The sequence below is a fragment of the Podarcis raffonei genome, chromosome 1, assembly GCF_027172205.1.
Source record: "Podarcis raffonei isolate rPodRaf1 chromosome 1, rPodRaf1.pri, whole genome shotgun sequence".
Taxonomy (NCBI): Eukaryota; Metazoa; Chordata; class Lepidosauria; order Squamata; family Lacertidae; genus Podarcis; species Podarcis raffonei.
The window spans coordinates 125,491,855-125,517,351 of record NC_070602.1 but is presented as its reverse complement, the minus strand read 5'-3'; the positions used below and the strand labels follow the sequence as shown (position 1 = coordinate 125,517,351).

The 25,497-nt window shown below is 48.1% G+C and overlaps 1 long non-coding RNA gene across 1 annotated transcript in view; it reads left to right on the top strand.

The window, feature by feature from the left end:
• The first annotated feature begins 1,279 nt into the window (after nt 1-1,279).
• Nucleotides 1,280-25,497, top strand: part of LOC128399731 (uncharacterized) — a 212,623-nt gene continuing 188,405 nt past the window's right edge. Inside the window, exon 1 of the long non-coding RNA XR_008327259.1 lies at nt 1,280-1,530. This is a non-coding gene — a long non-coding RNA (uncharacterized LOC128399731). The remainder of the gene's footprint in view (nt 1,531-25,497) is intronic.

Below are 25,497 nucleotides of genomic sequence, written 5' to 3'. Positions count from 1 at the left end.
CTCCTCAGCTGATAAGTCTTTCTCAGCCTCTGTGAGCCCTTTCACCTCCTGTTTCTCCGATGGCAGTTCCCTGACACATACCAATATTTTTACTCCAGAACATTGTTTTTTCGTGTACTCTTTAACGCAGCTCCATTCTTTTATAAATTTTTGTTGATTGTCCCCTTCCTGAAATCATTTTTATTCAATTTTACAAATATGAATTTATAATATTCCAAATGCATATCCATATACAGAGATTACTCTGAATCTTGAGACTTTCCCCCATCCCCTCCATGGGCCCTATTGCCAACATTTACAGCTGCACCCATATTCTATATTTTCTATCAATCCATATTGTCCATAGTATTTGTTACATTACAATCCTACTAATGTTTCCATCAGCTTGCAGTGGTCTCCTATATACCGGTAAGTTATAAAAAAAAAAATCGCATTCTTTTGTAAAGTTTTTGTCCTCTTGGTTCCTGAGTTTTCCAGTCAGCTTTGCCATTTCAGCATAGTCTATCAGCTTGGTTTGCCATTCTTTTCTGGTAGGGACTTTATCTTCTTTCCATCCCTGGGCTAGGGTTGGAATGGGACAACAGCATCCAGGCGGCTGTTGTCCCATACATAAAAAGTATTTTCTGGTCCTTTGGAATATCGGTACCTGTAATTCCTAATAAAAATGCTTCTGGTTTTTTAACAAAAGTTTTTTTATTATTATTATTTCATTGTATATCAACTACCACCTTACAGGTCCACCACATGTGTTAAAAGGTACCTTCTTTTTCTTTACATTTCCAGATGGAAATACCTAAATACCTAATTTTCCCTTTCTGAAGCAGCAAAGCTTCCTCACACGGCTGCAGCATGCATGCTCACGGAGTAACTGGTTGCTCCCATGTTTTGAAAACTAATGAATCATCCATTCCTCTAGGGGTAAGAAGCCTGTGTCCCTTCAGAGACTTATAACGCGTAATAAGAAAGTTCTGGTTTTTCTAACAAAGGTTATTTTAAACATTTTTTTCATTTCGTTATATATCATCTCCCAGAAAGCTTTTATTACCTTACACATCCATCACGTATGATAAAAAGTACCTTCATCTCCTTGACATCCGATGGGAGGGCATTCCACAGGGCATAGCTGTCAACCGTCCCTTATTTGGCAGGAAACTCCCTTATCCCAGCGCCGTGCCCTGCTGCTGTCCCTTATTGATGGTTTCCCGGGTTTCATGCTTTCCCGGCTCAGGAGGGAAGCAGCGGCTCGGGGTCCTCCGCCGCCCGAGAGCGCGCGCTGGCGCCGTCGTCCTGGCGCGAGGAGTTCCATCGGCCCTTCCCTGCCCGGGAGAGGGGGGGAGGGAGAGAGACTCTTGCCCATGCCGCCTGCAAGCCCGGAGGTGGCAGAGGTGGTGGCAGCTGAGGAGGCGGCCTGAGGGAGGAGGAAGAGGAGGAGATGGGGAGGGACGCAGAAGGGCGGCGCTTCAGCGGCCGCAGCGGCACCACAACCGCCTCATGCCGGATTGACAGCATCTGTCAATCCTACCAATGTATGTAACTCTTTACAACAGCAAAATCCCTTATTTTGGCTGCGGATCCCTTATTTTCGAGGCTGCTGGTCCCTTATTTTCAAATCTGTAAGTTGACAGCTATGCCACAGGGTGGGCGCCACTACCAAGAAGGCCCTCTGATAATATCTCTTGCTTACATCGATGGAGGGTAGAGTGCTTTCGCGTGTGTGTGTACCTCTAACTTCTGTGTGGCTGGGCTGCAGCTTACAGTCCAATGATAAGAGCCCAATCCCTTGCTGGCTCCTCCTACCATGCGGCCTCTGGAAAATTGCCCGTGAGGCATCCTGGCCCCTGGACCGCAAAGGGTTCCCCACCCCGCATTCCTGAAACTAAGCACCTCACTCAGGGGGCACCTCTGCCACGAGAAGGTCCCGCTCCACCGTCACGTTGAAAAAGCCTGTTCTGAACATTTCATAGAGGGAACATAAGGGTCACCCAGTCCAACCCCTTGCAATGCCCAACGTGGGATTCAAACCCACAATCCAGAGATTAAGAGTCTCCTGCTCTACTCACTGAGCTAGAGTGCTTTTCACAAGATAAAAACACAAAAATACATAGGGTTCAGAGCAGGTTTGTTGGAACTCAGGTCACTTTTGATCCGGACTATGTGGGGGAACGTGGGTGGTGCTGTGGGTTAAACCAGAGAGCCTAGCACTTGCCAATCAGAAGGTCGGCGGTTTGAATCCCCGCGACGGGGTGAGCTCCCATTGCTCGGTCCCTGCTCCTGCCAACCTAGCAGTTCGAAAGCACGTCAAAGTGCAAGTAGATAAATAGGTACCGCTCCGGCGGGAAGGTAAACGGTGTTTCCGTGCGCTGCTCTGGTTCGCCAGAAGCAGCTTAGTCATGCTGGCCACATGACCCGGAAGCTGTACGCTGGCTCCCTCGGCCAATAAAGCGAGATGAGCGCCGCAACCCCAGAGTCGGCCACGACTGGACCTAATGGTCAGGGGTCCCTTTACCTTTACCTATGGGGGGGGGAACCCACCCTTTTATTCTGAGGTAATCAAAACTAAGCTTCCTGCTGGAATCACGGCTCACTTCCTGCATTGCACATCTGGGGCCTGGTTGGAGCCAAACTTGCCATCATCCTTGGAAACGCTCCTTTGGGGGAAGGGTGTGGGCTACACAGACTCCGTCATCGTACAGGAGGTTAAAACGATAGATAGATGATAGATGATAGATAGATAGATAGATAGATAGATAGATGATAGATGATAGATGATAGATGATAGATAGATAGATGATAGATAGATAGATGATAGATAGATAGATAGATAGATAGATAGATAGATGATTGATAGATAGATAGATAGATAGATAGATGATAGATAGATAGATAGATAGATGATAGATAGATAGATAGATAGATAGATAGATAGATAGATAGATGATAGATAGATAGATAGATAGATAGATAGATAGATAGATAGATGATAGGTATTGTCGTGTGAAATGCAAGTTGGCTTTAATGGAAACGATTTTAATCGCTCTCGCCACCAACTATAGTAAACAAGGCTATTCCCCCCACCGCCACGTTGATTACCCCTGAGGACACTGAGGCAATTTCAGAGCTTATAAATGCAGACATTTTACACTCCCCATCTGTAGGGAAGGGTGTCACAATAATGTTCATTTATGCGGTAGGGAGGGGGTGGAATCCTCTTCACGACGGGGATTATGAAGAAGAAACACTTTCACGGCAGCAGAGATCAGAGCGCAGGGTCACCGTCCTCTAGTTTTGGTCCCGAGCCACAGCTCCGAATTATCCAAGCCAACTGAGGGGAAACTTTGACCCTCCAGATGCTGCTGAACTATAACTCCCATCATCCCTAGCCTTTGGCCCTGCTTGCTGAGGCTCATGGGAGACGTAGTTCCCCACTCCTGCTCAAAGTCTTCCGTGTAGGTAACCACTTTCTCCCTGTAGAGCTCTCCCTTATTTTATCCTGACAACACCCTGTGAGGTAGGGTTAAGAGGAAAGAGAGTGACAGGGCCCAAGGTCGCCCAGTAATAATAATAATATAATAATTTATTATTTATACCTGGGGTATGTGCTGCCCTTGATTGCCTCCTGCCTCCTATTGGAGGGGCAAGGCGTATGTGACCTTGTGCTTAAGGGATCATGGGGGCAGGGGGAGCCCTGGATTCCCCTCCTCCAGAGGAGTCATTAGCTGTTGGAACCAAGGAAATTGGTCAAACCATTGAATTTTAGCAATTATTTGAGGTTTCTACAGTTTTCCATACCTCGGGTTGCGAACATGATCCATGTGGGAGGCACGCTCACAACCCGCAGCGTTCGCAACCTGAAGCATTGCATCTGCACACACGTGTGAAGCGATTTGGTGCTTTTGCGCATGCCCTTAACGTCATTTTGTGCTACTGCACATGCACACGAGCGCCAAAACCCGGAAGTAGCCCATTCCGGTACTTCTGGGTTCGGCGCAGTCCACAACCCAAAAACACGCAACCCGCAGCGTTCGTAACCCGAGGTATGACTGTATTGGATTATCAGAGGAAACAGTACAAGATGGCGTCAGCTTATTGCTACAATTTTATAGACTGCTTTTCTGAGCCCCTTTGCTGTTATGTAGGTATTGTGCCTGTGTCAACGGTCACTGTCCTGGCCTTAGTTAGAGACTGTGATGTGGATTTGGGATTTTTGGGGAGTCGTTTAACTGCCCTCCCCCCATTCCTGGTTTAACAGAAGGAAAGCTGCATTCACCTGCACTGTGCAACTGATATTTCAAAAAGAGGCACAATCCAAAATAACTCCATCAGATGTACAAACACCCCAAACCAATTTCCTGCTGCCCCCATTCTGACCCAATGTCAGCTCCTGTCTCACCAAGGACAGTATATATAAATGAGATCTTTCCAGAGAGGCTCAAAGGCTCTGCCCCACAAATACCCATTCATTACTGTTGCAAACAACGAAGCCATCCCATACTTACTGATTCCTTCCCTCCTTCCATCCCAGTTCTCCCCACCGCTGTGTTTATTGAAAAGGCTCCAAATGCAAGTGGTTGGGAGGAGAGAGAGAGGTTGCGCTAAGAGCCCCACTTGAGAAGGGGAGGCCTTGCCAATTTCTTTTCACACAACAGCTCTCCTAATGCTGACTGCGTACTAACCGAGAGAGAGAGCGTGTTGGCAGATTGCGCCTTCTTGGCAGCGGCTGAGCGGGCGGCAGCTGGATGGCTTCGAGCTTGTGTACTTTGCAGCTGGTAGTTGTGGCATTTGGCAAAAGCCAACTGTCCAGATGGACACTAAATTTCCTTTAATGTTCATAACATGTCAAAAGTGAATAATCCTATGTCAAAATGGCTTAGGAGCACATTTATCTATCTGTTTACAGATACTTGTCCCTGACAGCTCGGAAGCAGGGAGAGACTCAGCGCGGATGAGTAGCCAAGCCCCCGTTTCAGTCGCCTGCCCTGAATTTCGGTGACCGAAGCAGTGGCTCGTGACTTGGGTCACAGGGCAGCGGTCAGCAGTCACTCAGGTGGAGTCACCAGTGGCAGGTCGTCACCTAGAGGCCATAGAATCAAAGAATTGTAGAGTTGGAAGGGACCTCCAGGACCATCTAGTCCAGGCATAGGCAAACTCGGCCCTCCAGATGTTTTGGGACTACAACTCCCATCATCCCTAGCTAACAGGACCAGTGGTTAGGGATGATGGGAGTTGTAGTCCCAAAACATCTGGAGGGCCGAGTTTGCCTATGCCCGATCTAGTCCAATCCCCTGCAATGCAGGAGTACGCAGCTGTCCCATACGGGGATTGAACCTGCAACCTTGGAATCATCAGCACCACGCTCTAGGTGAAGCTTGCAAGGTGGTGCTTGGAGACTTTTGTTGTTGTTTAGTTGTTTAGTCGTGTCCGACTCTTCGTGACCCCATGGACCAGAGCACGCCAGGCACTCCTGTCTTCCACAGTTTGGTCAAACTCATGCTGGTAGCTTCAAGAACACTGTCCAACCATCTCGTCCTCTGTCGTCCCCTTCTCCTTGTGCCCTCAGTCTTTCCCAACATCAGGGTCTTTTCCAGGGAGTCTTCTCTTCTCATGCGGTGGCCAAAGTATTGGAGCCTCAGCTTCAGGATCTGTCCTTCCAGTGAGCACTCAGGGCTGATTTCCTTCAGAATGGATCAGTTTGATCTTCTTGCAGTCCATGGGACTCTCAAGAGTCTCCTCCAGCACCAAAAGCATCAATTCTTCGGCGATCAGCCTTCTTTATGGTCCAGCTGTCACTTCCATACATCGCTACTGGGAAAACCATAGCTTTAACTATACGGACCTTTGCTGGCAAGGTGATGTCTCTCCTTTTTAAGATGCTGTCTAGGTTTGTCATTGCTTTTCTCCCAAGAAGCAGGCGTCTTTTAATTTCGTGGTTGCTTTCCCCATCTGCAGTGATCATGGAGCCATAGAAAGTATAATCTCTCGCTGCCTCCATTTCTTCCCCTTCTATTTGCCAGGAGGTGATGGGACCAGTGGCCATGAGCTTCGTTTTTTTGATGTTGAGCTTCAAACCATATTTTGCGCTCTCCTCTTTCACCCTCATTACAAGGTTCTTTACTTCCTCCTCACTTTCTGCCATCAAGGTTGTGTCATCTGCATTAAAAGTCTCTTTCATGTGCATATAAAAGAGAAAAGAGGCTGGCAGTCTTGGTGGGCCTGGATCTGGAAAGAGGTGGGGGCTTGACTCACTCCCTGTGCAGCATTCAAGGCTATACCTTCCCCCACTCCTAACCTAATGTGGAAGGAAGATCAGTTAACCCTGTGAACCCTCCCCATCTTATACTCAGCCTTGTAGATATGTGTAGATGGCAGGTTATGTGTACATCACAGAAAAACACCATTAGTCTTTGGTGACCTTCATTCTAACCAAAGGTATGCGATGCGACCCCTGAAATCTCTCACTGATTGGAGGCTGGGATGTGTGTACCAGTATTCTAAGCAAGTACAGTGGTACCTCAGGTTACATACACTTCAGGTTACAGACGCCGCTAACCCAGAAATAGTACCTTGGGTTAAGAACTTTGCTTCAGGATGAGAACAGAAATTGTGCTCCGGTGGCGCGGCGGCAGTGGGAGGACCCATTAGCTAAAGTGGTGCTTCAGGTTAAGAACAGTTTCAAGTTAAGAACGGACCTCCAGAACGAATTAAGTTCTTAACCCGAGGTACCACTGTAATATAGTTTTAAAGCATAACTTTTATTAGACAATTTAAACTGTTTTAGAAGGGTTAAAAAAAAGTGGGTATGTTTGCTGCCTTTGGGAAGAAGAGTGGGATATAAATTCAATAAATATGATGATGATGGTGATGATAATAACAAAGCAAATAAACAATGCGATTTGGCCACTGTCTGAGGGCAGAATTGAGCCTTCTTCCCCACCATATCCTTTCTGTTCCCTACTGTCATGTTGTCTGTGTTAAATATGGGAGAGAAAGCCCTCCTGTTTTGAAAAAGAATACAGAGAGAGAGAGTGACTGAATTCAGGGGAAAGCTCAGCTATACATCTGCTTTGGTTGTGGGCAGCCATCTTGGAAACTTCCCGCTATAAACATCAATGAGGGCTGTTAGCTAAACTGTACCATTCCTCACCTTCACGTCGCATTACATGGTGCTGCTGGTGTCAATTAGCAGAGCTCCACTGCAAACCCACTCAGCAAAGCAACATCTGCCCACACCCGCTGAGCATCTGGGCACACCACATATAAATGACATTCAAAGGTTTTTAACAGCCATTGGAGAACTAGGAAGCCTGCCGTTTTACGGATCTGGACAAGGGACCCTAGAGCAAAAGGCCGACCGCACCGAGCTGTGAGCTCAAGTTACTGCCACATCGCCCTGCTAGCCAGAACCAGAAGCAGTGAATCCTATGCACTTGATGTGGATGGCGTCAGGGAAGAGATCCTGCGTGTGTTTTGAATTACCACGGCTGAAAGGGAGCACATTGCCCTCAATTTGCTACCACATAATGGACGAAGAGGCTCCTAACTTGAGGCGCAGGCGGCCAACCTCTGGGGCCTGTGCCACGGGGGTTTGTGGCATGGCTGCGCAAGAGGACATGGGCCTGGCTATGCTGTGCTGCTGTCTGCCTCTCCAGCAGAGGGCGCTACCTGCTCCCTGGCTCAGAAGGCAAGAGGGGAAGTTTTTATAGGTGTTGGTAGCTGCCCAGAGTGGCTGGGGCAACCCAGCCAGATGGGCGGGGTATAAATAATAAATTTATTACGCTTATTCTTAGGGACGCGGGTGGCGCTGTGGGTTAAACCACAGAGCCTAGGACTTGCTGATCAGAAGGTCGGCGGTTCAAATCCCCGCAACGGGGTGAGCTCCGGTTGCTCGGTCCCAGCTCCTGCCAACCTAGCAGTTCGAAAGCACATCAAAGTGCAAGTAGATAAACAGGTACCGCTCTGGCGGGAAGGTAAATGGCGTTTCCGTGCGCTGCTCTGGTTCGCCAGAAGCGGCTTAGTCATGCTGGCCACATGACCCGGAAGCTGTACATCAGCTCCCTCAGCCAATAAAGCGAGATGAGTGCCGCAACTCCAGAGTCGGCGACGACTGGACCTAATGGTCAGGAGTCCCTTTACCTTTACCTTACTCTTATTCTTATTATGCCAAAGGACAAGGCATTGCATATCACCTTGCAAGAGCACATTGGACTGGAATAAACACATGCTTCTCCACCAAGGTGTAGCATGCCTGGTTTGGCCAGCACTACAGTGGTACCTCGGGTTAAGAACTTAATTCGTTCTGGAGGTCCGTTCTTAACCTGAAACTGTTCTTAACCTGAAGCACCACTTTAGCTAATGGGGCCTCCTGCTGCTGCTGCCACACGTTTTCTGTTCTCATTCTTAAGCAAAGTTTTTAACCCAAGGTACTATTTCTGGGTTAGCGGAGTCTGTAACCTGAAGCGTCTGTAACCTGAAGCATCTTTAACCCGAGGTGCCAGTGTACTTCAGGAAAGAGCCTTCAAATGTTATGCAACTTCTACATGGAATCATAAGAGTTGTAAGGGAGCGCCAGGGTCATTTAGTCCAACCCCATGGCATGCAGGAATTTTTTGCCTAACATGGGGCTCAAACCCGCAACCTTGAGATTAAGAGACTCATGCTGTACCGACGGAGCTATTTATCCATGTGGAGGACTGCATTCACAAGCATTTTTCTGCATGTGTGGGGGGGGGGGCAACACCCATATTAGCGCTTTCTTGTTTTAGGCATGCACACCTTTCCTTACACCTGAGTTTAGTCAGCTGCAGGATAAGCTGTGGGATAGCTCAGTCCGGAGAGCACAAGACTCTTAATCTCAGGGTTGTGGGTTTGAGTTCCGCACTGGGCAAAATTTTCCTGCATTGCAGGGGGTTAGACTAGAGGACCCTCGTGGTCCCTTCCAACTTTACGATTCTATGAAGCTTTACTGCTGCAAATGAGAGACACTCGGGAGCAGTCGTCTGGCTCTGCAACTTTAATCCATGCCTCCCACTCTGGAAAATAACTTTCTTGGGAACATGTTGTTTAGTTGTTTAGTCGTGTCCGACTCTTTGTGACCCCCTGGACCAGAGCACGCCAGGCACTCCTGTCTTCCACTGCCTCCCGCAGTTTGGTCAAACTCATGCTGGTAGCTTCGAGAACACTGTCCAACCATCTTGTCCTCTGTCGTCCCCTTCTCCTTGTGCCCTCCATCTTTCCCAACATCAGGGTGGCCAAAGTACTGGAGCCTCAGCTTCACTATCTGTCCTTCCAGTGAGCACTCAGGGCTGATTTCCTTCAAAATGGAGAGGTTTGATCTTCTTACAGTCCATGGGACTCTCAAGAGTCTCTTCCAGCACCATAATTCAAAAGCATCTTCTTCGGCGATCAGCCTTCTTTATGGTCCAGCTTTCACTTCCATACATCACTACTGGGAACATAATAAACAGCTTTCTACCGACACAGACCCTGAGGTCCACCTAAGCTCAGCATTGTCTACAATGACCACCAGTGGTTCTACAGGGTTTCAGGCAGGGGACATATCTAACCCTCCTATTTGGAGATCCCAAGAGTTGAAACTGGAACCAGATGTCAAGCTCTACCCTTTTCATAATTCATAGTTATTTAAAAACATATTGCGTGGACAGGCGGAGTCCCCCCAACCCCAGGCGACCCCCAAGTGGAATAATGACTCAAGACAATGTGCTATGGGATTAAAACTGGCCACAACTTTATTAATTTTCAGATGTAGGGAGACCTTGGCTCAGGCTTTGGGTGTTTATCCTTCCCAGTCCCCAACCGGGGATCTGGGGGACATCAGGGTTATCCAGAATGTGTGGGGATTGGGCTGGCTCTGAAGAACATATGTTCAAACAGAGAGCCCGCCCCCCGTTTCGCCGCCATTGGAGGGGAGAGCAATGACAACCTCTCGGCGTATGGCCAATGCCTCCCCTCAAGACCCCTTTAACAGGGAACCCTGGGATCACCGCTACAGGGGGGGCATGGGTCACTGCTTCAAGCCCCCCCCCCATTTAGGAAGATAGACTAAAGGATTCTGCCCAAGGCCTGAAACTGCCAAAGTTGTGACGTTTTGCTACGGGAAAGGCAAAACCTGCCAATGCAGGAACATTCGTTTCCGGCCCTTCAACAGCGACCATGACGTAGCAGCGCCCGCATACCTGTGGAGAAGAGGTTAACCTGCAAAAGAAGACTTAACTGAGGGACGGGAGGGTGGGAGAAGTTATGGAGCCGACTGCCGCTTCGCAGGTAAGATTCACCTTCTGTTGTGTGGGCAGGGTGGTCCCTCCCCTTACCTGGCCAATCCCCTGGCAACGCCTCCCCAGGCGCGACTGGCCAATTGGCTGAGGTAGGCGGAGACCTCCAGGTATCCAGCCTGGGGAAGATGAAGCCAGCCCGAATTACCAGGAATCGCACTGGGATCCGGGGGGCTCCACACGACCATGCAAAAGGCACCCCCCATTTGATGTGGGGAGCGGTCACTAGGAGTTGCTTAGCCACCATAGAAAGGAAAAGTGACTGACCTAGATTAAGGTCTTGTGAGAACAAGTCACAAAGTTTGTCAAGGACATTTTCAACACGTTAACATGGGCTGGAGGGAGTTGAATCTAATAAGTTTCAGAAGGTCACAGGTTCCCCCCACCCTGCTAATGTACACTCTTACCTGGAAGCAAGTGCCAAAGGAGTCTTACTCCTGAGTAGGACTGCTGTGTATAGTCACCAAACTTCAATGCATGCACTCTCTTCCTCCAGATTGTGTTTTTCACAACTTGGAATAATCCTGAGCGTTCATAAAAGAGAAGCTCAATATTTATTCCAATACACGTTTATATTACAACACTGCACTTGTGTTGCTTGCACAAAATGTACTTTCCGCTGCTCAATAATGCGTTCCCACTTAATTGCTCTGATATTAAATAAAAAATCCCTGAAGAACCTTCTGCTCCCAGCAATAATTTCCGTCTTTCCTTCGGAGGCCAGGCTGACAATAATTTACTGAAATGTGTGGCGAGCAACATACGAAGGAGCATTAAGTGTTTAATATCGGTGGTTATTGTGTGTGGAGGAAGAAGAAAGCAATATTGTGGGCTGGTGCTTTTTCCAGATGGGAGGATTATGCTATAAATAGGAGATGAATATCAAAAAGTTCAGCCTCAGATATGGGAAGGCAAGGGGATCTTTTAAGAGGGCCATGAGCTAATTCATTTACACGCAAAGACGATTTAACAACTTCCACCCTCAGCCTTTGCATGACTTTCTGCATAACTCATCTTTAGTCTTTGCAAAAATCTGGTCCACCAAACTGCCTGCATGCACAAACCTGTTTCTTCTTCTTTGGGGATCACTCATAGTGGAGTAAGATTGCCCTCGATAAACACAGTTTTAACAATGAGTCCGTAAGTGACTGTGGAGGCCAATTCTGGATCCACACGTCCTTCCGCAGTGGGGACATAGGTTTCCAGGTGGGAGTTGATCATGGTGTGGATTTGCCAAGCGTGCCTTCCTCTTAGCACGTTTCTCCCTTGCGTTCTGAGTTCAAGTGTCTTCAAAGCCCATGACACCTTTGGTAAAGGCTGTTCTCCAATTGGAGCACTTGCAGGCCAGTGTTTCCCAGTTGTCAGTGCTTATACTACATTTTTTAAGATTTGCCTTGAGAGTCTTTAAACCTCTTTTGTTGACCCAGCAGCGTTACGCTTTCCATTTTTAAGTTCAGGATAGAGCAGTTGCTTTGGAAGACAATAATCAGGCATTCGCACATGACCAGTCCAACGAAGTTGAAGAATCATTGCTTCGACATTGGTAATCTTTGCTTGTTCCAGTGAACTGGCATTAGTTCACCTGTCTTCCCAAGTGATGTGTAACATTTTCCAGAGACAGCGTTGATTGAATCTTTGGAAGAGTTGGAGATGGTGTTTATAAGTGGTCCATGTTTCACAAGCATACAGTAAGGTTGGTAGTACAATAGCTTTGTAAACAAGCATTCTGGTTTCCCTGCAAATGTTCTGGTCCTCAAACACTCTGCCCTTCAATTGGGAGAAAGCTGCACTTGCAGAACTCAGGCGATGCTGGATTTCGGCATCCATGTCAGCCCTTGTGGAAAGATAACTGTCCACACTGATCTACACTTTCCAACATTACACCATTGAGTTGGATTTGTGGCACTGCACAGCACCCTTGGGCATGGGTAGGGGGTGGAGAAAACCCAGGTATCTGCCTTTACTTAATGCTGATTACTCACGAGGAACAGCTGCAGAGCCACAGTTTTTTCGTCCCTGCAGCGGGGTTCAACGGAATAGGAAGAATGATGATGATGTTTGTGGAGATAGGGGACCTTCTGGCTTCGGTGACGGGTCCTGCTGCTCTGGGTCCTGTGCACTGACCCCCATATCCTTGCCAACCTCTGTCACCCTGCAAGTACTTTCTTCCCCATCCCCTGCAAACTTTCGCTGGGATCCTCTTTCTGCTTCCCTTCGTCCTGCCAGTTCATGACACACTGTATAAAAATGGAAGGAAAAAGGTAAAGGATCCCTGGACGGTTAAGTCCAGTCAAATTCAACTATAGGGTGTGGCGCTCATCTCCACTTTCAGGCCGAGGAAGCCGGCGTTTGTCCACAGACAGACTTCCAGGTGAGGTGGCCAGCATGACTAAACCGCTTCTGGCACAACGGAACACCGTAATGGAAGTCAAAGCGCATGGAAATGCCGTTTACCTTCCTGCCGCAGTGGTACCTATTTATCTACTTGCACTGGCGTGCTTTCGAACTGCTAGATTGGCAGGAGCTGGGACAGAGCAACGGGAGCTCACCCCGTCATGGGGATTCGAACTGCCGACCTTCCGATCAGCAAGAGCAAGAGGCTCAGTAGTTTCGACCACAGCGCCACCCACCCCACTGTATATCAGGGGTGAGAAATATCTTTCAGTTTGAGGGTCACACACTCACACATACATCTCTCGATCCTGCATCCAGGCAAGACATTACAGCAGTTGAAGGTCATGTGCCAGCCAGGTAGGCTGTTTACACGCACCACACCGAAAGCATGTGACCTCCCACCACCACGCAAAGAATCATGGGAGCTGTAGTTTGCCAAGCTTGCTGGGAATTGTGGCTCCTTGAGGGGTAATCTACAGTTCCCAGGATTATTTTGGGGACGTCATGGGCCTTCAGTGCAGGTGTACACACAGCCTTAAAATCAGTAGAGAAGGATGCAGAGCAGGGGTGAGTATTTGGGGTTGCAATGGACTGGGATGTCTCATGGGCCAGATAGAGAGAGCTGGGGACCACATTCAGTTTACGGACCTGAGGTTTCTCATCTCTGCTTTAAAAGGTGTAAAGGGCACAAGTCTCCTCCTGGGTTGCTGTTAGGCAGGATGGAACTATCCCATGCCCTCCAACATTTATCTGATGAAAATAGGGGCATCCTAGTCTATAATAATAATTTTGCTATTTATACCCCACTCATCTTACTGGGTTGCCCCAGGCACTCTGGGCTGCTTCCAACATATATAAAAACATAATAAAACATTAAACATTTTTTTAAAAACCTTCCCCATACAGAATTGCCTTCAGGAGGCTCAGAGGTCGGATAATTCCATACCCTCCAGCATTACTCCCATGAAAATTGGGACATCCTACCATACTCTCTCAAAGGCACACAGGTGGTGCTGTGGGTTAAACCACAGAGCCTAGGGCTTGCCGATCAGAAGGTCGGCAGTTCGAATCCCCGCGACGGGGTGAGCTTCCGTTGCTTGGTCCCTGCTCCTGCCAACCTAGCAGTTCAAAAGCACGTCAAAGTGCAAGTAGATAAATAGGTACCACTCCAGCGGGAAGGTAAATGGTGTTTCCGTGCGCTGCTCTGGTTCACCAGAAGCGGCTTAGTTATACTGGCCACGACCCCGAAGCTGTACACCACCTCCCTCGGCCAGTAAAGTGAGATGAGCGCCGCAACCCCAGAGTTGTCCGTGACTGGACCTAATGGTCAGGGGTCCCTTTATCTTTACCATACTCTCTAACATGTCTCCAATGAAAAGGGGAATGTCCGAAGGAAAAGCGGGACATTCTGGGATCAAATCAGAAACCAGGACAGCTTCTCTAAATCAGGGACGTCTCTGGAAAATAGGGATACCTGGAGGGTCTGCTATCCTCTGTGTAACCTACCGAAAAGTTCTTCACTTTGAGGGAGGAAGGAGAGTCTGCATTGGCAGGTGAAGAATTCCTAAGGGAGAGTTGGCTTTAAGGCTTTGCTCAGTTACAGGTGTCTTTGCAAAGCTATTTGAACGCCCCTCCAAATTGCTTTGCAAAGACACCCAGTTATTAGCCTATTGGGAACAATAATTGCTCTAAGCCTGAGACATGTTTGGCCCGAACATCACCAAATCATGATTTCGAACCCCACGCTCTCCCATTTCTGCTGCATTGCTTTTAACCAAAGACACTGGCCAATTAGTCAGAGTTGTGTTGCCTTCTCATTAGTCAGATAATTGGCCCCAGATTTCTACCATAGCTACGTACAATTAAATATATTTTAAGCAGCATTAATCACTAATCTCCTTGCAGATGTTTCAGATTTTGCAAAACGATCAAATGAAAACACTCGCAACTGATTCTGTTCCAGGAAAGGATTCCTCCCCGCTATCAGCTCCAGAATCCCACCATTTGTTGACCCCCTCCCAGGAAAAAAAGCCTGGGAAAACAGATTGGACTTACAAACATACACATGTTGCATATAAGTAAGTTCATCACGTAAGTCGCTGAAACAGCTTAAAATGCTGTTTTAAAGTCCTTTTTTTAAAAGTCATCGCCATGGTACTGCTAATTGGCTTTCAGATCGTATTTCATACACATACGTCATCATAGAATTACTTTTATTTATTTGTTACCCAAGCAGAGCGTTATCCTGGGATGCATATTCTTTTAAGAATAAGGGCTTGGAGTTCAATTGAACTGTTGGACTCCTCGCCTCTCCCCCCATCCCCATTTTGAATGGCTAACAAACCCCCCATCCCTCCCCCAAGGCCAAATCACAAAATGCCTTTTGAAACCGAAGGGAGTTTTATAAGCAAATGTGCCATGCGGTCATCCGTTTGCCATGTGCTGTTCAAGGAAAACAAGTCTAAAGCTCCCTTGGGCTTGTGCGGTACCAGTTGCACTGCTCTCTGGATCAAGGCCCAGGGCGATAAATCAGCATTTGTGGATAGCTGAGGTTCACTCTTCTATGGGCTGAAAATTAGGAACATAGGGAGCTGCTTCAGTCGGTCCACCTAGCTCCTTACCTCTCTCACCCTGACCTAGCCACTGTGATCCACGCGACAGTTACCTCCAGACTGGATTATTGTAACTCGCTCTACGTGGGGCTGCCCTTGAGACTGACCCAGAAACTCCAGCGGGTGCAGAATGCCGCGGCGAGACTCCTTACGGGGTCCTCGCTGCGAGATCACATTCACCCGGTGCTATACCAGCTGCACTGGCTCCCGGTGGAGTACAGGATCAGGTTTAAGGTGCTGGTTTTAACCTTTAAAGCCCTATACGGCCTAGGACCCTCATACCTATGGGACCGCTTCTCCTGGTATGTCCCACGGAGGAACTTACAATCTTCAAACAAAAACATGGAGGTCCCAGGCCACAGAGAGGTTAGGCTGGCCTCAACCAGAGCCAGGGCTTTTTCGGCTGTGGCTCCGATCTGGTGGAACACTCTGCCACAAGAGACTAGGGCCCTGCGGGACTTGACATCCTTCCGCAGGGCCTGCAAGACAGAGCTGTTCCACCAAGTCTTTGGCCAGGGCACAACCTGACCCCCTCCTTTGGCAATCTTCACAGAACTCTAGCCCAATGGTTGCCATCAATTTGATTTGAATTAATTTTATAATGAAATGATTTTAGAATGTTGTATTACTTTATTGTTGTTAGCCACCCTGAGCCCGGCTTCGGCTAGGGATGTGGAGTTTGGAACTGACAGGGTTAAAACTCCATGGTGTCCTTTATCTGGGAGGAGGAGCTTGTCGCAGAGAAGTGAGTCACAGCGTGTGTCTGCTTTCAGACTTGCTTTCGATTTTGACTGAGACGCAGCTCAGCTCAGAGGCTGCGTGTGTGCTTTTGGAGCACGGCTGAGAATGCCTCCAAGTTCCGATGGAATGAGACTGATTTATGGCTTGTAAATAAACGCTTCTAGAGATAAGAACCGAACTGTCTCTGGACTTGATTTATCCCTCATCTCACACGGACACAGGACCGCTGCTACTCTGCTCTCCTGCCAGGTCAGCTCCCAAGCAGAGCCACGCAAGGGAAGCGTGACTGGACGCAGGGATTTTTTTACGCAAAGGTTATGGAAGTTTCGCGTTTCCTGATAAGTGTGAGAAGGGAGAAGGCTGCCAGCGTCGTTTTGTTGTGATCTCCTGCCAGGAAAGGGCAGAGGGAGATGCTGGAGAGGGAAGCCAAAGGCCAAGAAGGGCGGCTGCTTCAGAGGTCCAGCTTGTTGGCAAACTTGTGAGTACGCTGAAGCCCTGGGGGGAGGAAGATGGCTGCTGCTCAGGAACAGCAAGGCCATGAGAGCTACCCCGGTGAGAGACTGAATGGGGCCAACTGGGAGACCTGGTCAAGAAGAGCAAGGGGGTGGTTTGTGGCCACAGGGCTCTGGAGTCCAGTCCAGAAGGAGCCGGCCCCACCCATGCATGCTGCTGCTCTGCTGAGTGAGAGAGAGCAGAGAGAGCTCTGCATCTTGAAAGCAAGTGTGGACGCTTTGCTGTTGCCCCACCTGGAGGGCGTTAAAACGGCTCAGATCGCTTGGCAGGTGCTGAGGAGTCTGTGCGAAAGCTCAGCAGGAGCCAAGGGCCGGGAGGAAGCCGAGGGCCAAGGGAGCAAGCCTCAGGCCGAAGTGGGAGCCAGACCAGAGGGGGCTAGAGGACGCCCAGAGAGAGCACCAAGCCCAGAGGGGGCTGGGGCTGTTCCGGGAAGCTGTTTCAATGCTTCGACACGTTTGTGTGCTGGAGAGCAGCTGAGAGCTGTGGAAGAGGGCACAGGCTGCACCCCAAGAAGGAGTGGGGGGGGCAGGCCAGGCAGGCCATTCCAAGAGCTCTGAGAAAGCAAAAGGCTTCGAAAGTTGTTTGTGCTTTGAGACGACGTCCAACAGCGCTGGGAAGCATCCGTTAGAGGCCCAGGCTGCCAAGGACACCGGCCGGCGTGGAATGTCAACAAAGCAGGTTCCCAAGGCCAGTTCCCAGCAAAGACGTGGGAAAGCAGCAGGCCAGGAGGAAAAGAAAAACAAGGCGTCTTATCACCTCACAGCTGCGATGGTGTCTCTGAGAAAAGGCAAAAGCCTCAGTCGGGGGGAGGCTGTGGCCATGGCAACCGATGGGAACGTGAGCAACGCCATGGCATCTTTGGAAAACAGCCAGAGACACTCTTTATCTCTTCTTATCGATTCGGGAGCTTCTCACACTCTCGTCAAATCTAGAGAGCTCCTGCGGAACTGCAAGGCTCTTAAAGCTGGACGTTATGTCACCTTAGCAGATGGGTCTCAAAGACCACTGACTGAATCTGGGTTTCTATATTGTTCTTTTATAGATCATTGGGTAGAAGCTTATGTGGTCCCCGAGCTTGCCCACTCTCTTTTAAGTGTGCCAGCCCTCATGGCTGCTGGGTTCGATGTTCTGTTCTCTAACAATTTGTGTTCCTTCTACAGGGATGGGAAGAAGATCTACAGTGTCGAGAGAAAACACAGGCTCTTTCTGGTGGAGATGCCCATTGAAAATGGGACTGGTGGGAAAATGGGGCTGGTGGAAAATGGGGCTAGTGGAGAGTCCATTGAAGACGCCCAAGGGCAGTGTGCTAATGTCCCACCACACCATGATTGTATACACTTATGGCACAGAAGGTTTGGGCACGTTGGGTGGTCATATGTGAGGAAGGCCACAGGCAACACCATTGGGTGTAGGTTCAAGGCATGTGACAGATACCTAGATTGTCAAGCCTGTAAGCAATCGAAGGTCACAACATGCACATACCCCAGGTCAGAGAGGAGAACCAGCAAACCCTTTGAACTTGTGCGTGCAGATTTGTCGGGCCCCATGCCGACACCTTCTTTAGCTGGGTCTAAATGGGTTTTGCTTCTGGTTGACGATTTTTCTAGACATTCTTGGGCTTTTGCGCTGCAACAGAAGTCAGAGGCAGCTGCACTGATCAGGGATTGGATCACAGCGGTAGAGCTACGGTTCTCTACCAGGGTGATTTCCTTTCAATCTGATCGGGGGGGGGAGTTCACAGGTTCTGCGCTGCAATCGTTTTTCAGGCAGAAGGGTATCAGTCATCGACTGACTGCCCCCTACAGTCCACAACAGAATGGGGTTGCAGAGAGAAAATTTCGCACACTACAGGAGTCAGCGAATGCTATGCTGGCAGACTCGGGTCTGCCACAGCGCTTTTGGGCTGAGAGTTATAAGACGGCATGCTTTGTTCAGAACAGGGTGTTCAATTCAAGTGTGGGAGACACACCATACTTTCTGCTGCATGGGAAGCAACCGAAAGTGGACTTCCTGCGAGTGTTTGGCTGTGAGGCTTGGGTCCTCATTCCAAAGGCCATGCGCAGAAAGGGTCAGCCAAGGTCCAGGAAGATGATCTTTGTAGGCTATGAGCCGGGTTCAAAGGCGTGGCGTTTCGCATACCCTACTGGCAACCAGTCCAAGCTGCTTATTAGCGGCAGTGCTGAGTTTTGCGAGCAGAGTGGGTGGAAGCGTCTTCACGGGAATCCAGATGTTCTGTTAGACTCAGATGAGGAAGAGGAGGAGGATGAGGCTGAACCTGTTGCTGAGGTGCACAGTCCACAGCCACAGAGTCCAGAGCTGGGATCTCCAAGGGAGAGGCTCCGTATCTCTCCAAAAGGGAGTCCCAGGACCCCTCCAAAGGTCTCTGTCAAGTCTGAGCTAAGAAGTGAATCATCCTCGCCAGCAGGACCAGCTGTTCGCCCTAAACGGCGCAGCAGGTCAGAGGGGGATGTTTCTGAGGGTGGTAGGGTTGATCCAGGTGATTCAGGCGCAGTTCCAGAATTCACGCTGAGGAGGTCAGCAAGATCAACCAAAGGGAAGCCACCTGAAAGGTATGAAGCCACGAGTGTCTGGGTTGGTGTGGCTAGATGTGAACCTGAATCCTTTGAGGATGTTCAGAAGTTGCCTCAGGAAGAAGCCAGCAAATGGCATGAGGCGATGCAGAAGGAGATGAACTCAATGGAGTCTCTTGGAGTGTTCTCACTCACACAGCTGCCGGCTAACCAGCAAGCTGTGAGCTGCAGATGGGTTTACCGACTTAAACCCACAGAAGCAGGAGAACCACAGTACAAAGCGAGATTAGTGGCCCGTGGATTCACACAGAGAAGGGGTGTCCACTTCACAGAGGTATATTCGCCGACCTCAAGGGCGGAGACTTTGAGAACGCTTTTGGCGATAGCAGCACAGAGAGGTTGGAAGGTGAACCATTTTGATGTAGATGTCGCCTACCTGAACTCAGATCTCCAGGAGGAGTTGTACATGCTTCCTCCTCCAGGGTTTGAAGTCAGTGAGCCAGGCGTCGTGTGGCGGTTGCACAAATCCATCTATGGGTTACGCCAATCTGCCAGGAATTGGAATATGTGCCTACATGAAGCCTTAGAAGAGCTAGGTTTTAAGAGATCTCTTGCAGACAGTTGTCTTTACATTAGAGATTCAGGCTTGCAACAGCAAGTGGCCCAGGTGTTTGTTGATGACATCTTGCTCATGGCAAAGACAGGTGAACAGGTAGAGAAGTTTGCTAAGGAGCTTGGAAAGCGGTTCAAGCTGAAGCAACTTGGAGATGTCAAGTCCTATCTAGGCGTAGAGATCACGAGAGCAAGTGATGGAAGCTTTTTGCTTCGCCAGAAAGGTAAGATTGAACAGTTGCTTGAGAAGTTCAGGATGTCTGAATGTGCAGGTGCCAGATCACCCATGGAGACTGGGTACGTGAAGGAGTGTCAGCAAGTAGAACGCGTGGTGTTCGAAAATACTGAGCTCTTTCAGTCAGCTCTGGGTAGTCTGTTGTACCTGTCACAGTGGAGCAGACCAGACATAGCGTTTGCTGTCAATCTGCTCAGTAGAGAAGCTTCAAGTCCTAGTGTGCAGGCCTGGAATGGTGTTAAGCGGGTGCTACGTTACCTGCAAGATACCAAAGACTTTTGCCTCAAGATGTCAGCTGAGGGTGATGTCAAGCTGACCGCCTGGGTGGATTCGGATTGGGCTAACCTTGAGGACCGCAAATCAGTGCCAGGCCTAGTGGTGAAGTTTGGGAACTCAGTGATTGGGTGGAGGTCCCGGAAGCAAAGTCTCATAGCGCTTTCATCTACTGAAGCTGAGTTCAGTGCGCTATCAGAGGTTTGCAGAGAACTGGAGTTCTATGTGTGTTTGGTCGAGGAAATCTGTGGAGAGAATTGTCTGCCCGTTGTGGTGCATGAAGACAATCAACCATGCCTCAAATTGGCTGAGACAGGGCAATTCAAGGCGAGGACCAAACATTTGGACATACGGTTCCGGAATGTATGTCAGAGCGTTCATGAGGGGCTAGTTGCTCTGAAATACTGTCCCTCAACCAAGAACCTCGCTGATGGTTTCACAAAACCATTAACCTTCCAGAAGCACGAGGAGTTCTGTGAGGGTCTGTGTATGGGGAAAGCATTGTTGGCTATTGTCCCCAGATGCAGGACAAGAGGGGGTGTGGAGTTTGGAACTGACAGGGTTAAAACTCCGTGGTGTCCTTTATCTGGGAGGAGGAGCTTGTCGCAGAGAAGTGAGTCACAGCGTGTGTCTGCTTTCAGACTTGCTTTCGATTTTGACTGAGACGCAGCTCAGCTCAGAGGCTGCGTGTGTGCTTTTGGAGCACGGCTGAGAATGCCTCCAAGTTCCGATGGAATGAGACTGATTTATGGCTTGTAAATAAACGCTTCTAGAGATAAGAACCGAACTGTCTCTGGACTTGATTTATCCCTCATCTCACACGGACACAGGACCGCTGCTACTCTGCTCTCCTGCCAGGTCAGCTCCCAAGCAGAGCCACGCAAGGGAAGCGTGACTGGATGCAGGGATTTTTTTACGCAAAAGGGAGAGCGGGATATAAATAAAAATTTATTATTATTATTATTATTGTTTACACTGACTGACAGCATCCTGTTCTCATAGCGTCCAATGACGCCAGTGAGAAGTCCACATGCAAGACCTGAATGCATGGGCCCTTTCCTCTCTTGCAACACCTGGGATAGCTCAGCCAGTAAAGCATTTTAACATTTTAAACAACTTCCCTATACAGTGGTACCTCGGGTTACAAACGCTGCAACTTACGTTTTTTCGGGTTACGAACGATTGTAACCCGGAAGTAAGTTGTTCAAGCTCTTGGAGGCCTCGCCGCTGCCTGGAGGCAAACCCGGACATCGGCGGGGCCTACGGAGCTCTCTGAGGCCTCCGCGAATGCCGGGAACCAAGCCAATTGTGATTGTGGAAGAGGACCCTGAGCCCCCTCCAAACAGTGAGTGCATGTAAGAAATAAATGTCAATTTTTTTCATCTAAAATACTGTCTTATTTATTTTATAGTACAGTACATTGATTATTGGGGACGCGGGTGGTGCTGTGAGTTAAACCAGAGCCTAGGACTTGCTGATCAGAAGGTCGGCGGTTCGAATCCCCAAGACGGGGTGAGCTCCCGTTGCTCGGTCCCTGCTCCTGCCCACCTAGCAGTTCAAAAGCACGTCAAAGTGCAAGTAGATAAATAGGTACCACTCTGACGGGAAGGTAAACGGCGTTTCCGTGCGCTGCTCTGGTTCGCCAGAAGCGACTTAGTCATGCTGGCCACATGACCCGGAAGCTGTATGCCTCGGCCAATAAAGCGAGATGAGCGCCGCAACCTCAGAGTCGTTCACGACTGGACCTAATGGTCAGTGGTCCCTTTACCTTTACATTGATTATTGCCATCATTTTATGGATCAATGGTCCCGTGAAAGTAAAATTTGTGTTAAATTGCTGTTTTAGGGGGTGTTTTTCATCGTCTGGAATGGATCAATCCACTTTCCATTACTTTCAATGGGGAAAGCCCGCTTCAGGTTAAGAACGGACTTCCGGAACCAATTAAGTACTTAACCTGAGATACCACTGTACAGGATCACCTTCAGATGACTTGGGAGTCAGTGAGCTGCTGGCTAGTTGCACACCCAGGATTTTTGGTGATGCCCAAACCTAGCAAAAATCTGGGACATGTACTTCAGCAGACGGAACAAATGCAGTAGTTCCTATCGACTACTGTAATGTGTAATTGAAAGGAATATGAATCTTTCTTCCATCTCCCTTCTCCACTTCCCTTCCCTTTGAGAAAGTTTGACTTGTAAGCTCCTCAGGGCAGGGAACTGTCCCCTTACACAATTTAAACTGGTATGCACGCTGACGGCACAACAATATTAACACCAGCTTAAATGTAACAATTTACTTCTATTATTATTTTTTAATAAAAAAATATTAAATTTTACATACCAAATTTCCATTTAAACATATCAATTGCCTTTACATTTAGGATTCTCAAAATCCTTTGATTTCCCTGCGCCCTTCTCTGGTTTCCATTGTTCATCCCTTTTTATTCAACTTATCCTTTTCCCCCCAATTTGTTATATCTATTATTAACTTTTCCATTATATTTTGTCTTTCACAAATATTATTCTTATCCTGCCAAAGTTTTTAACTGTTTACAATGTTCTCTTAAGGAACCTATAAATTTTCCCCATTCTCTCCTAAACTTCTTGTCGTCCTGGTCTCTGATTCTCCCGGTCAATTTACTTCTATTTGTCCATTTACTAAACCTTTGTGGATGTATACAAAAGACAGAAGCATAATCTCCTTGCATGGACCGACCTTATCTCCAACTTTCCCCTTTTATATTCAGTTGACGTTTCGCAGGATAAGTCTTTGAAAAAGAATGACCTCTGATTCTGGCTTTGAATCATGTACTGACACACATGCCTTCCTTTGCCAGCAGTGACCCAGTAATAATGCTCAACGGGCAATTTTCGGTCACACTTTTAGCCTAATTAATTGGCCCTGGGCCATGCGTTCGTGCCAAGATGACATCAATGGTGAATCCAGCAACCCACACAAGTCCCAGCCTTATTTGCGTTCCCTGCTTACATGCAATCCTTTTATATCCAATGCTAGCCACCTTTCCGCCGGAAATAATCGATCTAGAGGTAAATATTGCACTTTGGAGCTTTTGGTGTGTTTATCCTTTATAAAGGAGCCCTGAACCCGTTAGGAGAACTCATGTCTTAATGATGCCCCAACCAGGACAAATCCTCTGTTGCCCCTGAACCATTTCCAAGACAAAACAAAAGACCCTGTGAAATATACTCAGTCGAGAGTGGATTTCATGCCCTTTATTCAGCTCATAGTGGTGAGGAGGAATGGAAGTTCCCCCAGAATGTCTGCTTTATACACATTATTTACACAATGGGCCCCACGTGATTGGCTAATTCCGGGGTTCTCCTGTAGCCAATCAGGTCACGGATTCACTTCCATCTGGAGTTGGATTGGGTGGCTCCTGTGGACCAATCAGACTGCTGCATTCTGGAGCTATTGTTCTAGGACTCCTATTGTTCTAGGACCAATCAGACTGCTGCATTCTGGATCCTATTCAACTCAGTACATCACACCCTGCTTTGAAACGTCCACAAAAAAAGTTAACCACCAGAACTACAGCAACAGCCAAAGAAGCAGCAGTCTATATGGCGAGATAAAACAGTGGTAATGATGTTCATAAATGTGCTTTTCAAAGTTGCATCTGAAAGTCCCCTTTATTTAATTGCTGGATTTAGCAGAACGCCAGCCCACCAATACCTTTTCAGTAAAGCTGGTATCGACACCACAGAACAAAACAAGTTTAGAACTTGTCGAAAGTTATTTTAGTGTGGCAGCTCCTACTCTCTGGGAACTCCCTGCCTACGTTCAAAGTAGTACTCTTCTTGACACCTGCGTAAAACATTTTTGTTTAGGCCTGCCTTTCCGACATATATATGAAGATGTTGACGCATTTATAATCTCTTTTGCTGTTAATTTTAATCAATTTTAAATGTTTTCCATTGTTTTCAACTGATAATTTAACTCGGAGGCTTTTCTGCAGTGAAGCAATATATATACGTTTTGATCAATAAATAAAACAATATTGCAGATCGAGTTCAACAACAGCCTCTCTTTTACTGTCTCCAGTTTTACAAAAAAAACAACAACAAACAATATTTGGGTGAAATAAGCTCTCGCCCATTTCCAGTTGAACAATTTGTGTAGCTGAATCAGTTCATCAGCTGCAGAGTGAACAAGGTGGCAGAAAACAGCCTCCTTCCCTTGAAACCTTCCTTTGCTCAGTGCAAGTTCAGTCTAAAAGTAAAGAGCCATTAAGAAGGGAGAGCAGGGAGTTGCCCATCAGAAGTTAGCAGAACCTAGACAGGAGACAGTGTCATTCCCACCACGGTGAGATAGGTTGTATTTGTACTTCCACGTTAGCAGTTATTGCTAAAGATGCACCTATATGCATATAAATTGGCACCTACAATATTATGTAATATTTGGGGGGGGGGTGATGCATTCCTCTTTGGGGGGACAACGTGTAAGCGTTGTAAGCTCCTAGACAGGAGACAGTGTCATTCCCACCACGGTGAGATAGGTTGTATTTGTACTTCCACGTTAGCAGTTATTGCTAAAGATGCACCTATATGCATATAAATTGGCAACTACAATATTATGTAATATTTGGGGGGGGTGATGCATTCCTCTTTGGGGGGACAACGTGTAAGCGCCCATCCTATCTGTGAGTGGACATGGTTTTGCTTTTCTGAGAAATAACCAGTTGTACGAAATATATCCCAAGCACAGAGATGCCCATGCAAATGTGAGATTCACAGCAACTTCCACATTCCTTTGCTCCCAGCAGAAAAGCCTCTCCTGAGGGTCAAGGGACTTTAGTGGGAGAGAAGCAACATTACTAAGGGACGCGGGTGGCACTGTGGTGTAAACCACTGAGCCTCTTGGGCTTGCCAATCGGAAGGCCGGCGGTTTGAATCCCCGTGATGGGGTGAGCTCCCATTGCTCTGTCCCAACTCCTGCCAGCCTAGCAGTTCAAAAGCACACCAGTGCAAGTAGATAAACAGGTACCACTGCAGTGGGAAGGTAAATGGCGTTTCCGTGCGCTCTGGTTTCCGTCACGGTGTTCCATTGCGCCAGAAGCAGTTGAGTCATGCTGGCCACATGAACCGGAAAGCTGTCTGTGGACAAACGCCGGCTCCCTTGGCCTGAAAGCGAGATAAGCGCCGCATCCATAGTTGTCTTAGACTGGACTTAACCGTCCAGGGGTCCTTTACCTTTGCTTTTTAACTTTAAAAACTTTTAAAAAGTAAAAGTAAAAACATATAATCATGATCATAAATAATTTGATTAATTTATTTGATTG